We start from the raw sequence: 10,271 nt of genomic DNA, 5'->3' as shown, positions 1-10,271 counted from the left end.
CTATCTCCAACACTTTGGGTGGGCCTTGACATTGGGAAAGGGACATCAGGGAATTGGTGCCTGGCACCCAATGTACTCTGGGGACACTCACTGTTGGTATCAGGTTGGGGTCTATTTTACTGTGCGGTACAGGGTACCAATATTATTGTGTTCAGTCAAGGTTGTTAGCATATATTGTGTGCGTGTGTTATTAGTATTGTTTCTGTAAGGGCCCATCCCTCCAAGTTGGGATTCCTTGCAGGTGGAGGTGCTGACACCCCAAGAATCAGGTACACCCAAGGCTCCCAGCGGCAGAGGTTCAGGCCTTCTGTGAGCCACAGGTAATGCACCACACACCATAGTCGCCATATCTTTCATAGGGTGGGGGAAAGTGCGCTACATTTGGAGGTGCTGCTGAGAGGCTGTAACAGGATAGGCTTTCAGCGAAACAAAGCTGGAAGTAACAAGGTACGCTTCCAAAACAAGTGCTAAAGAAGGAGGGAGGCTAGGTGTAGTCATGGAGATGTATTCCTCGCAAGGAACTATGACCTAGACAGCCCTATCGGGTGAATGGTCTGGAGACACAAAAGTCTATTGCTGTTCTAAGTCGCTCTAAGGCGGGTAGTCGAGATACCAAGAAGGGGGGTGTATCTGGAAGCCCCAGGAGTCACCGAAGGAAAGTTCTGCGATACTGGCAGCCTAGAGGGGCGGCGTAAGAGTACTGTATAGGGAGGAACCCAGAGTATTACTAGCCAGTAGCCAGACTATAAAACCACAGAGTGCTTGTAATGGACTGTAATCGTGTGCAGCGTATCGAGATGGAGCTTTGCTAGCCTGGGGTAAAACCTACTCGTGGTAGACTAATCTAATCTATATGTCGCAGAGACCACAGGAAATGAGTTCCCGCCAAAAGCACGCAGACCGCGTGGTCCAGTTGCAAACTGAAGAAACCAGTGTTGCAAGTATGTTGTGGAGTGGCGCGAAAAGCCATAACCGCACTATTTATGTGCTGCTTGGGACTTCTGGTTGCACCAGGAAGAGCAGACAGTTAGGACATTGTGCTTAAGGGTGGGGCTGGAGACGACGTGCCTGCTCTTCAGATCGAGGAGCCTGTCATAACTGCCCAAGTTCAACCCGTAGGTTAACTGTTTCAAAATGGCGTTCGGCTTCCCGCCGACGACCACGAGGTTGTGCTGAAACACATGCTACTGGGTGCACCCTCTTCTCGGGGACCTTGGATCCGCCTATGGCGCAAAAACCAGGACTCCAACCCAGCAATGTGACTGGCTCAGTCAGGAGCCCAAGTCATGCCCTGTCACTGTGGGACCCTCCTCTGATCTCCACAAGAGGGAGGGGCCACGGTAACAACTACTTGACTAACAAAGACAAGGGAGGAGTCGTAAGTGCCCAACCGCACCCTCAGTTCTTCGGAGCCAGCAGCATCAGTGGAGCTACTCTACCTCCGTCCACACACTTCAGTCCAATCCAAAATGACAGACTGTGCAGCAGGACATTGCTCTTTGCCGGGGGATACCTAGAAGTAATAACTGGAGCTGCCACCCACTTGATGTGTCTATGCCCAAATTGTGCCTATTCAGATCAACTCCTGGATTGTGAAGCTACGTGCCCTGCCCATCATGCCAGCTACTTCACACCCTGCCTTCCCTCATCTACGTCTTTTTTTGCCTGGAAGCAGGACTGACTCTGACAACGGGTCAGACGGTGGGGAGCTTCCTTTCCATACAACGGAGGCTGGTTCCGAGATGGTTCCACAGCCGGAGCCTATTCATGAGCGAGCCGAAGGGCCTAAAGCTACATCCAGCATGTGCCGCAGCTCAGCCCCTATGATGCTGCAACCACCGGTGAGTGGTTCTACTTTTGTCCTTAAAGATCAGTCCTTTGCCGGAGATTCCAAACAATGGCGCAGCTTAGTGTGGAAGTCGCATCTGGAAGGTGTTGAGCAACAGCGGAGCCTTTTGTGGGTATCGGGACTCAACGACTCAAGCATTAGCCGGACTGTGCCTCAAGTTATCATTGGGATTCCAGTAAATCCGCAGAGCGGTGAGGAACCACCTCCTTACTCCCAGCAGGACCGGATGATGTTGCCCGCTGAAACGGTACCTTCCGGTGTCAGCTACGATGCCGAGGAAAGAAGGCAGCAATCCTGATCGGGATCCCGTGATGCCGGAACCTAACGATGTCCTTCCAACGGCAACCACCGGGTGGACGAGAAGTGTCCGATTCCCGCTCCGGTGAGTACCGCTCACATGTTACATTTGCTCCAAGTATGCGACCTCCGAGAGAGGCTCGTAGGCCTTTCCCTGGACGTTCAAAAGCTTCCAGCCCAGTTACAGTGCTACCGCTCATACGTGAGAATTTGACTGAGCCCCAGAACTATGCCATGGAACAATCCTTTTTGACGCCAATAGAGTCCTATATTGCCGGTATGGAGGGTATGATTCCCTGACGAAGTATTTTTATATACGAAACGCGTTGGAAGGAAGAGGGCACGTTCCTATCACCACCTACTAAGGTTTATTTGTATTGCCAACACTGACTCTGTACAGGACATTCTTTGGCTGTCTTCATCTTTTACCCGCAAAAGACGCGACATGAGAAACTCCATCGGTGCCATCTGATGATGTCACCAGCGCGGGTGCGGTGAGATGATGCCGGGAACGGGCAAGGGAGCCTTTCTCTTTGTGACAACGGCGGCTGTACCCTCACCATACAGTGAGGGGCCTTGACCAACTCGAGTGGAGGGTGTACAAGGACTGCCACCTAAGAGTACAAGGAGAGATCCGATCTGGCTGCAGGGCTGATACAACTTGATCCACGGTTGCAGTCTAATGTAGTGGTAACATGTCCCTATACATGTCATGCTGATATATATTCTCTTTGATGTACGTGCAATATTTACCTGATTAACACTATAAACACTTTTTAATACAATACACTATGAGGTTTTTTGCGCTGTTTCTCTTTTTGTTCTTGTATTAGTTTTCGGTTTGTGGAGCCATCCCACGAGCACAGCAGCACCTACCTCCTTTTTAACAGGTTTTATATTTGATTTATCACATCTAATTTAGATTTAACACTGGGTTACTTTGCACCAAGTACTGTATAAATTTACTTGAGCACAATATTCACAATTTTATGAGCGCAGATCACTTCTTTTTCACTCCAATGTTTCTCATGTGCCTATAGAGACTGTTTTGCCTGAACCAGATATGCCAGTGAATTTCAAACGTATGGCCAGTTGGTTAGTGAAAAGAGTGGAGATGAGCGCATGTAAAAAGCATGAATAAATGTATAAATATGCAATGGGTGGGGGATGGTGATACTACAAATACTCACACGGGCATATGTGAGCAGGATCCCTCAGCGTTGTCTTTGATGTTCTTGGTCTGGTCATGAAGTGAAATCATCTGATGAAGTGGTTGTTGTCTTGCGTTGATCAGTTGCTGGTAGTTTCTAGTACCCGTGTGTTCTGGCTCATGTGGGCCGTAATGGAAACACAAGGGACACACACAGAGGGGATCAAAAGGTAAGTGAACACATACAATTCGAACACGCTGAGGTGTCAGAAAGGATATATAAATGAATACACTCACACGGGCTTGTGAGAGTGATGACAGTTAGGGCAACTGTTTGCAGCGTGTGGTCCGCTGTGGATGGTGACTTTTATCTGTGATCTTGTTGTCTTGCAGTGGAACACAGGGAACAGACACACACACACATATAAATCCCAAATTAATGGAAAGGTGGAGATTGTGACTACACTTGAACGTGTATATATAAATAAAATGAAATAGACTCACACAGGCTTGTGTGAGTAGAGGTGATGAGGGGGCAAGGGTTAACAGCGTGGGATCCGCTGGAATCGCTGTGTCTGCAGTCTCGCAGTTGGTGTGATAATCAGGCAATCAAAAAGGTAAAAGAAAGTGTTTTTATTGAACCATTAAAAGCTCAAAGACTTACATAAATAATATAGTCTCCGCGGCTGGAACCAGTTCTGGTAGCAGTGAATCCCCTAATCCGCGTCCGGGTGCAGGGCTGTTTTCCAGGGGCTGGAAGCGGCTACGGGAGTAGTGTTAGAACAGGAGGGCTCCACGCTATGCCTTGAACGACGCGTTTCGGCTTCAGGGATAGATCCTATTTTGATTGAGCTGCAGTATTATCAGGGCCAGTAGTACTGTTTGTCACTCCGAGCCTCGTATCATTCTCCAATCCACGCCACCACAGGGGCTCTAAAAAGATTCATCTGAGGGAGCGCCACCGTCTTTCTTCTTTTGTATGGCCAGTTGGGAAAGAAACAGGTTGAAATTCGAATTCTATTTTCAGGAATCAGTTGAAGGGAATATCGAGTATGAGTATAGTACTGGAGATGAGGATATTACCTTTAGCTCAGACGAGAGTGAAGGAAGTGAGTCTGGCCCCAAATGGAATGAGTTGAAGGACTACTTTTCTGATAGAGCATTAAGGATGATACACTGGTAATTGTTGTAGATATTTTCCCAGTGTTGAATCTGCACCGCCTTATGCTTCACCACCGTGGGTTAGTAAGATTATGGTGGAGTAACAGTTAGATTGGGGTATGCCTAGTTCCGACAAAAGCGCTCAGGGATTATCCTGGCATGATATTTCTGCGTACTTAAATTCCATGCCTACACACTTGCCGGGTTGTGGGTGCCCCGTATGTTACCAGGAATGTTGTTCGGCATAGGGTATTTTCAGTGACAGTGTCCGGTCATGCAGAGCATTAGTTAGCCACTGGAACCGGAGCACTGCTATTGATGAGAAGGTTCTCCATGTTAGAGGAACCTATGTTAATATTACAGCCATTTTGTATGTATATATTCAAATACCTGACGTGCTGTTTTTCACAGAGAAGTGTATATCATGCATATTAATGTGATGATTATGTGAAATGTTATTTTGTTTTGTTCAGGTTTCATCCGATGATGGTACATGAAAATTTAGGACCCAAGTGGGATCGTTGGGAATTCACCAGAGGGAGAGTGTAGCGGGGTACCCCCTGGCTACTATTCTACCCAATGGGCTGGCAGTAAACTCTGGTAATATCAGGTTGCTAGTAGTTGATATGGGGTTTTCCCCTTCACCTTTGGTACTGCACTTGAGTGACAGCAGAGGGTGGTACATCCTGTTGTAGCTGGGACAATGGGGTGCCCGCCTTCTGGCTGTACTTAAGGGCAGGACCGCCCTAAAGTTGTGGGTTGTTCCTTCCCTCTGAGGAAGGCAGGTCACACGACTGGGAGCCTGAGATTGGGGCCTTCCCATGTGCTCTTCCCTTGGGGGAGAGTGAGTGTGTACCTTACCTCTGCCTCCGCTAGGAAGGTGGGGAAGAGCTAGGATGGCTGCGGGGGTGCCCTTGGCCTGTAGTGACGGTCCAGGGACCATCATCCAGTGAATACTGACAGACTGTATCCGGCAGAAGACTGCTGTGTAACTGTTACTGCAGAGTGTAGTATTTATTTATTTATAAAATATTTTACCAGGAAGTAATACATTGAGAGTTACCTCTCGTTTTCAAGTATGTCCTGGGCACAGAGTTAAGACAAATAATACATGGTTACAAATACAGTTACATAAATTAACAGGGTATACATTATATACAAGACATTGCATGCACAGTTAAAGAAAATATATATTATGGGCGTATGAAACAGTTACAGACCAGATTAAAATGTGAGACAGCCTTAGATTTGAAAGAACTTAAACTGGTGGTGGATGTGAGAGTCTCTGGTAGGTTGTTCCAGTTTTGGGGTGCACGGTAAGAGAAAGAGGAACGGCCGGATACTTTGTTGAGCCTTGGGACCATGAACAGTCTTTTGGAGTCTGATCTCAGGTGACAAGTGCTGCATGTGGTAGGGGTGAGGAGCTTGTTCAGATAGCTGGGTAGCTTGCCCATAAAGAATTTGAAGGCAAGACAGGAAAGGTGAACCTTGCGGGACACCACAGGTGATATCCAGGAAGTTGGAGTTAGAGCCCGAGATGGACACATGATGGGATCTTCCTGATAGGTAGGACTGAAACCAGTTTAAAGCATGCTTCCCTATTCCAGAGCTCTGGAGTTTGTTAAGCAAGATAGCATGATCAACTGTATCAAAAGCCTTTGCAAAATTTAGGAATACTGCACCAGTGAGTTGTCCCCGTTCCATTCCACACTGGATTTCATTGCAAACTTTTAGCAGGGTAGTTACGTGGAGTGTTTGGGACGAAAGCCAGATTGGAATTGGCTAGGGAAATTTGTCTTGGTATAGTAATCGCTTAATTGGGAGTGGACACATTTTCCCATGACATTGGATAGAATTGGGAGAAGTGAGATTGGCCTGTAGTTTGAGACAGTGTTTTTGTCTCCACTTTAGAAGATTGAGACAACTCTGGCAGTTTTCCAGGTCTTAGGGATATGGCCTACAGACAGGATAGAGTTGACTATGGAAGCAATTGGTTTGGCAATGGCTGGGGCACCAAGTCGTAGGAACCTAGATTGTAGCAAGTCAGGTCCGCATTGGCTGCTTAGTTTTAGTATGAGGAGCGCTTGTGTAATCTCCTCTTCAGATACTGGGCCAAATTGAAAATTGTGGGCAGTGTTGGGAGGGGGTGGGGCTATGTGGGTACTCCCAGGATGAGACACAGGTTTGTGGTTTGGGCTGCGTTTCGCTAATCAGTTAGTGGCACACCCCACAAAGTAATCATTGAATGCATTTGCAATGTCAGTGGGGGTTGTCAGAGTAATATCCCCCTTAGTGATATTACTTGGTTGTTTATGGTTAGGAGGCTGGAATATATTGTTGATAACCTTCCAGAAGTTTGCAGGGTTTGATGTATTTTGGTGGAGATTGTCAGAGTAATATTGTGCTTTTGCGTGCCTTGTTTGCCTTGTGCACATGTTCCGCAGGCATCTGTAGTGATTGAGATCCTTGGTAGTGCCAGTTACTTTGTAGCTTTTCCACAAGGTATCCCTGAGCTGGTAGAGTTCAATAAGGTCAGTTGTAACCCATGGATGGAGGGCCCCCCGTACCCTTATTTTGCATAGTGGAGTGTGGGTATCGCAGAGTTTTAAGAACTCGGATTGGAAATAGTCGAGCGCAGAATCAGGGTCGGGAATTAAATCGATTCTGTGCCATGGGCAGTTGGTAAGGTCATCGAGAAACTGTTATGGGTTAAATAAACCCGTTCCTGTTTTGCAATATACCTCCTGCCTGCTGCATGCCCTTACTGGGGGGAGAGGTAATAGTTCTACCGTGGGAGATCACCTTCAGTTCTTGGAGTCCACGGCAGATGGAGGCACTGCACTGCTAAGTAGATATGTGGGGTATGAACCCAGAGGCCTGTTCCTGTGTCCCCACTACCATCGGCGGATGACTCAGCCCTCCAGTTGCCAGCAGGTATATGCACCACACACCCTGTAATGGCCCCTATCTGTGATTGGGTGGGGGAAACACTGTTACATTAGTGTATTGATAATTTATATATTAGTATTGGATTTAATTTATATTAGTATTGGTTTTCTCTTATTTAATATTTAGAGTACAGGCATACCCCGGTTTAAGTACACTCACTTTAAGTACACTCACGAGTAAGTACATCTAGCTCAATAGGCAAACGGCAGCTCACGCATGCGTCAGTCAGAACGTCCTGAACAACATTACCGGCTCCCTACCTATACCGAAGATGTACGCAAGCGGGGAGACTATAAAGCCTGTTACAAATGCCTTATTTACATCAGTTATGCACTTATATGATGATTGCAGTACAGTGTAAGCATCGATAAGTGGGAAAAAGGTAGTGCTTCACTTTAAGTACATTTTCGCTTTACATACATGCTCTGGTCCCATTGCGTACGTATATGCGGGGTATGCCTGTAGTTAGTAATGTAATTTTTACTTATATTTACCTATTCCCTGTACTAATTTGTTTGTACTCATTTATTACATTTATTTAAAATATATATTTAAACGTATCATTATCTAATTATACGTTACTAAAACATGATATTCATGTAATTATTTAAGGTATATAAAGTTATACAGACTATTTATTGTTCTGGTCATGTTTATTAAAGCTATTTTATTGTACTATATTATTCTGATTATTATGTGTACGTTGGGGCTGTGACGCTATCACTGTCACTATTTCCCCTCTTACAATTTTGGCGCTACAAGCAGGGTCCTACTCTCTGGTTAGTGTCCTCCCCATGACTGATATTGAGTAACAAGATTTGATAGCTGTCACACAGACCAAATGAAATGGAGGTCGAGAATAGAGAATAGGTGGGGAAGGCCCCCTTGTGGTGCTTACTTTGGAGCTCTGGGGCTCAGCAATTTGATGGGACCTTACCTTTCGTGGGGGAGTGGGCAGACTAAGTGAGAACCACTGCACAGGTCTATCGTCTGCCAGATGCATACCAGGCAGACCTCGCATTTAGCCAGTTAGAGCGAGAAGCTAGGAAGAAAGTGATGATATTACCAGGTGAAGGATGGAAGACACTCGAATATATCATCAGACACCTGGAGAGTATCTATAGAGACACTTCCTCAGTTTTATTTTGAATATATATATTTTTTAACATCTATTGGTATCTTGCCTTTGGACATTTCTTCAGTTACCACTCTGAGAAAACACTTCTTTATTAGGAGACAAAAAGTGGGGGAAAGCCTCCGCCACTATGTCCTGGCACTGCAAGAAGTGCTAGAGAAGCTGAAGGCGAAGGATGTACCTGAATTGGGATACAGTGACCGTCTGCTGAAACACCAGTTTATGGCTGGGTTAAAATGTGACACTCTGTGGTAAACTTTGGAGTGCATGAGGTACAACCCAGAACTATCCTTTGTGATAGAGTCACTCTCTCTATCTGCTGGAGTAGTGCAGCTAGTGTAGGTTCCAGCTTGCAGGAGGTTAAATTCCTATGTAGGAGCTTTCTGCACCTGCAACTACTTAAGCAAACTGGACTCCTGTTTCAACAGGGAGTTAAAAGACAGGAAATGGCCTGTACACATAGATTGCTTTCCCCAGAGAGGGGGGGGAAGAGAGAAAGACTTCTCCCCAGCAAGGAGAAAGCTGTCTGTCACAGTTCCCCAGGCCTGGGACTGCCTTGGTTGCACACCCAAGAAGAACAAGCCGCGGAAGAGTGAAGGATGTGAGACTGCTGTGGAAGCAGGGCTGTCCTGTCCAGGCGATTGGATCCAGAGAGCGATTTCCGGGACTCTGTTGCGGCCAAATCCCCAACAAAAACAGGTAAGGACTTTTGATATTGTCATATGGAATATCGGTAAACCGAACTGTGGGTTTTTGGCTGGGAACCAGTTTAAGTTGGCCAGCCAATCAGAGAGGGAGATGATGGGTAGACAGTCTCCTAAGATGAGTAGGTGTTTATTTAATGCTTTATTTTCTTAAAGGGATGGTGGGCCTATTCTTGTTTTGTTTATCCCCGATGAATAAAACCCTGTACAATGAAATAAAGAGTTTCATGCCTTGGATATGAGACAAAAGACCTCGCACATTGATCGAGGCATCACACCTTCTTTGAAATAAAGAAGGAAGCTATACATAGAGTAGAAGAAGAGGAGTATAGGAGCAGCAGGCAATTGTAATGAATCCCCAATGCTCAAATTGCTCAAGGAGATGAAGGAGACAATGTTGGGCATGAGAAAATAGATTGAAACTGTTTGGAAAATGCAAGATCAAAGAACACTCCAGCCCAGGTCCTGGGAAGGGAGTGAACATCATTCTTATCCATGGCAGACTTATAAGAGAGGTTCCCCAGAAGGTGTGCAGGGCCTGGACACTTTGCATGATATTGTACTGCTATATAAAATAGTAACCAGGCAGCTTTAAAAACAAATTCCCCACTATAGTGGGCCTGACAATGGGAGCCTGTTCAAAAGGCCCAACTGCAGAAATAATGGACATTGCCGGAGAGTGTCCACTTGTGTGGGCACAGTTACAGTAAATGGAAAAGCTACATCTTGCCTTTTGGACACTCCTCCCAAGTTAATACAATAACACGTCATTACTTGCATAAGTTGGATATCTTTTTCTTAAGGACATAGGCTCCAAGTATTAGAAACAAGTCACCAAAAAACATACAGAACAGAGAATATTTGTTCTGGAGCATTAGTAAGACCGAAGGGCATACGGTTGAATTCATATAAAACCATAGGAGTCACAAAAGCAATTTTCTTCCAAGATCAATGGCCATTTGCCAGTAGCCACTTGCTAAATCTAGAGTTGAGAAAAATCTACCCTTCAGACGAGCTTGAAGCGAT

The sequence above is a fragment of the Ascaphus truei genome, chromosome 6, assembly GCF_040206685.1.
Source record: "Ascaphus truei isolate aAscTru1 chromosome 6, aAscTru1.hap1, whole genome shotgun sequence".
NCBI lineage: Eukaryota > Metazoa > Chordata > Amphibia > Anura > Ascaphidae > Ascaphus > Ascaphus truei.
Note: the sequence above shows the minus strand (reverse complement) of the source record.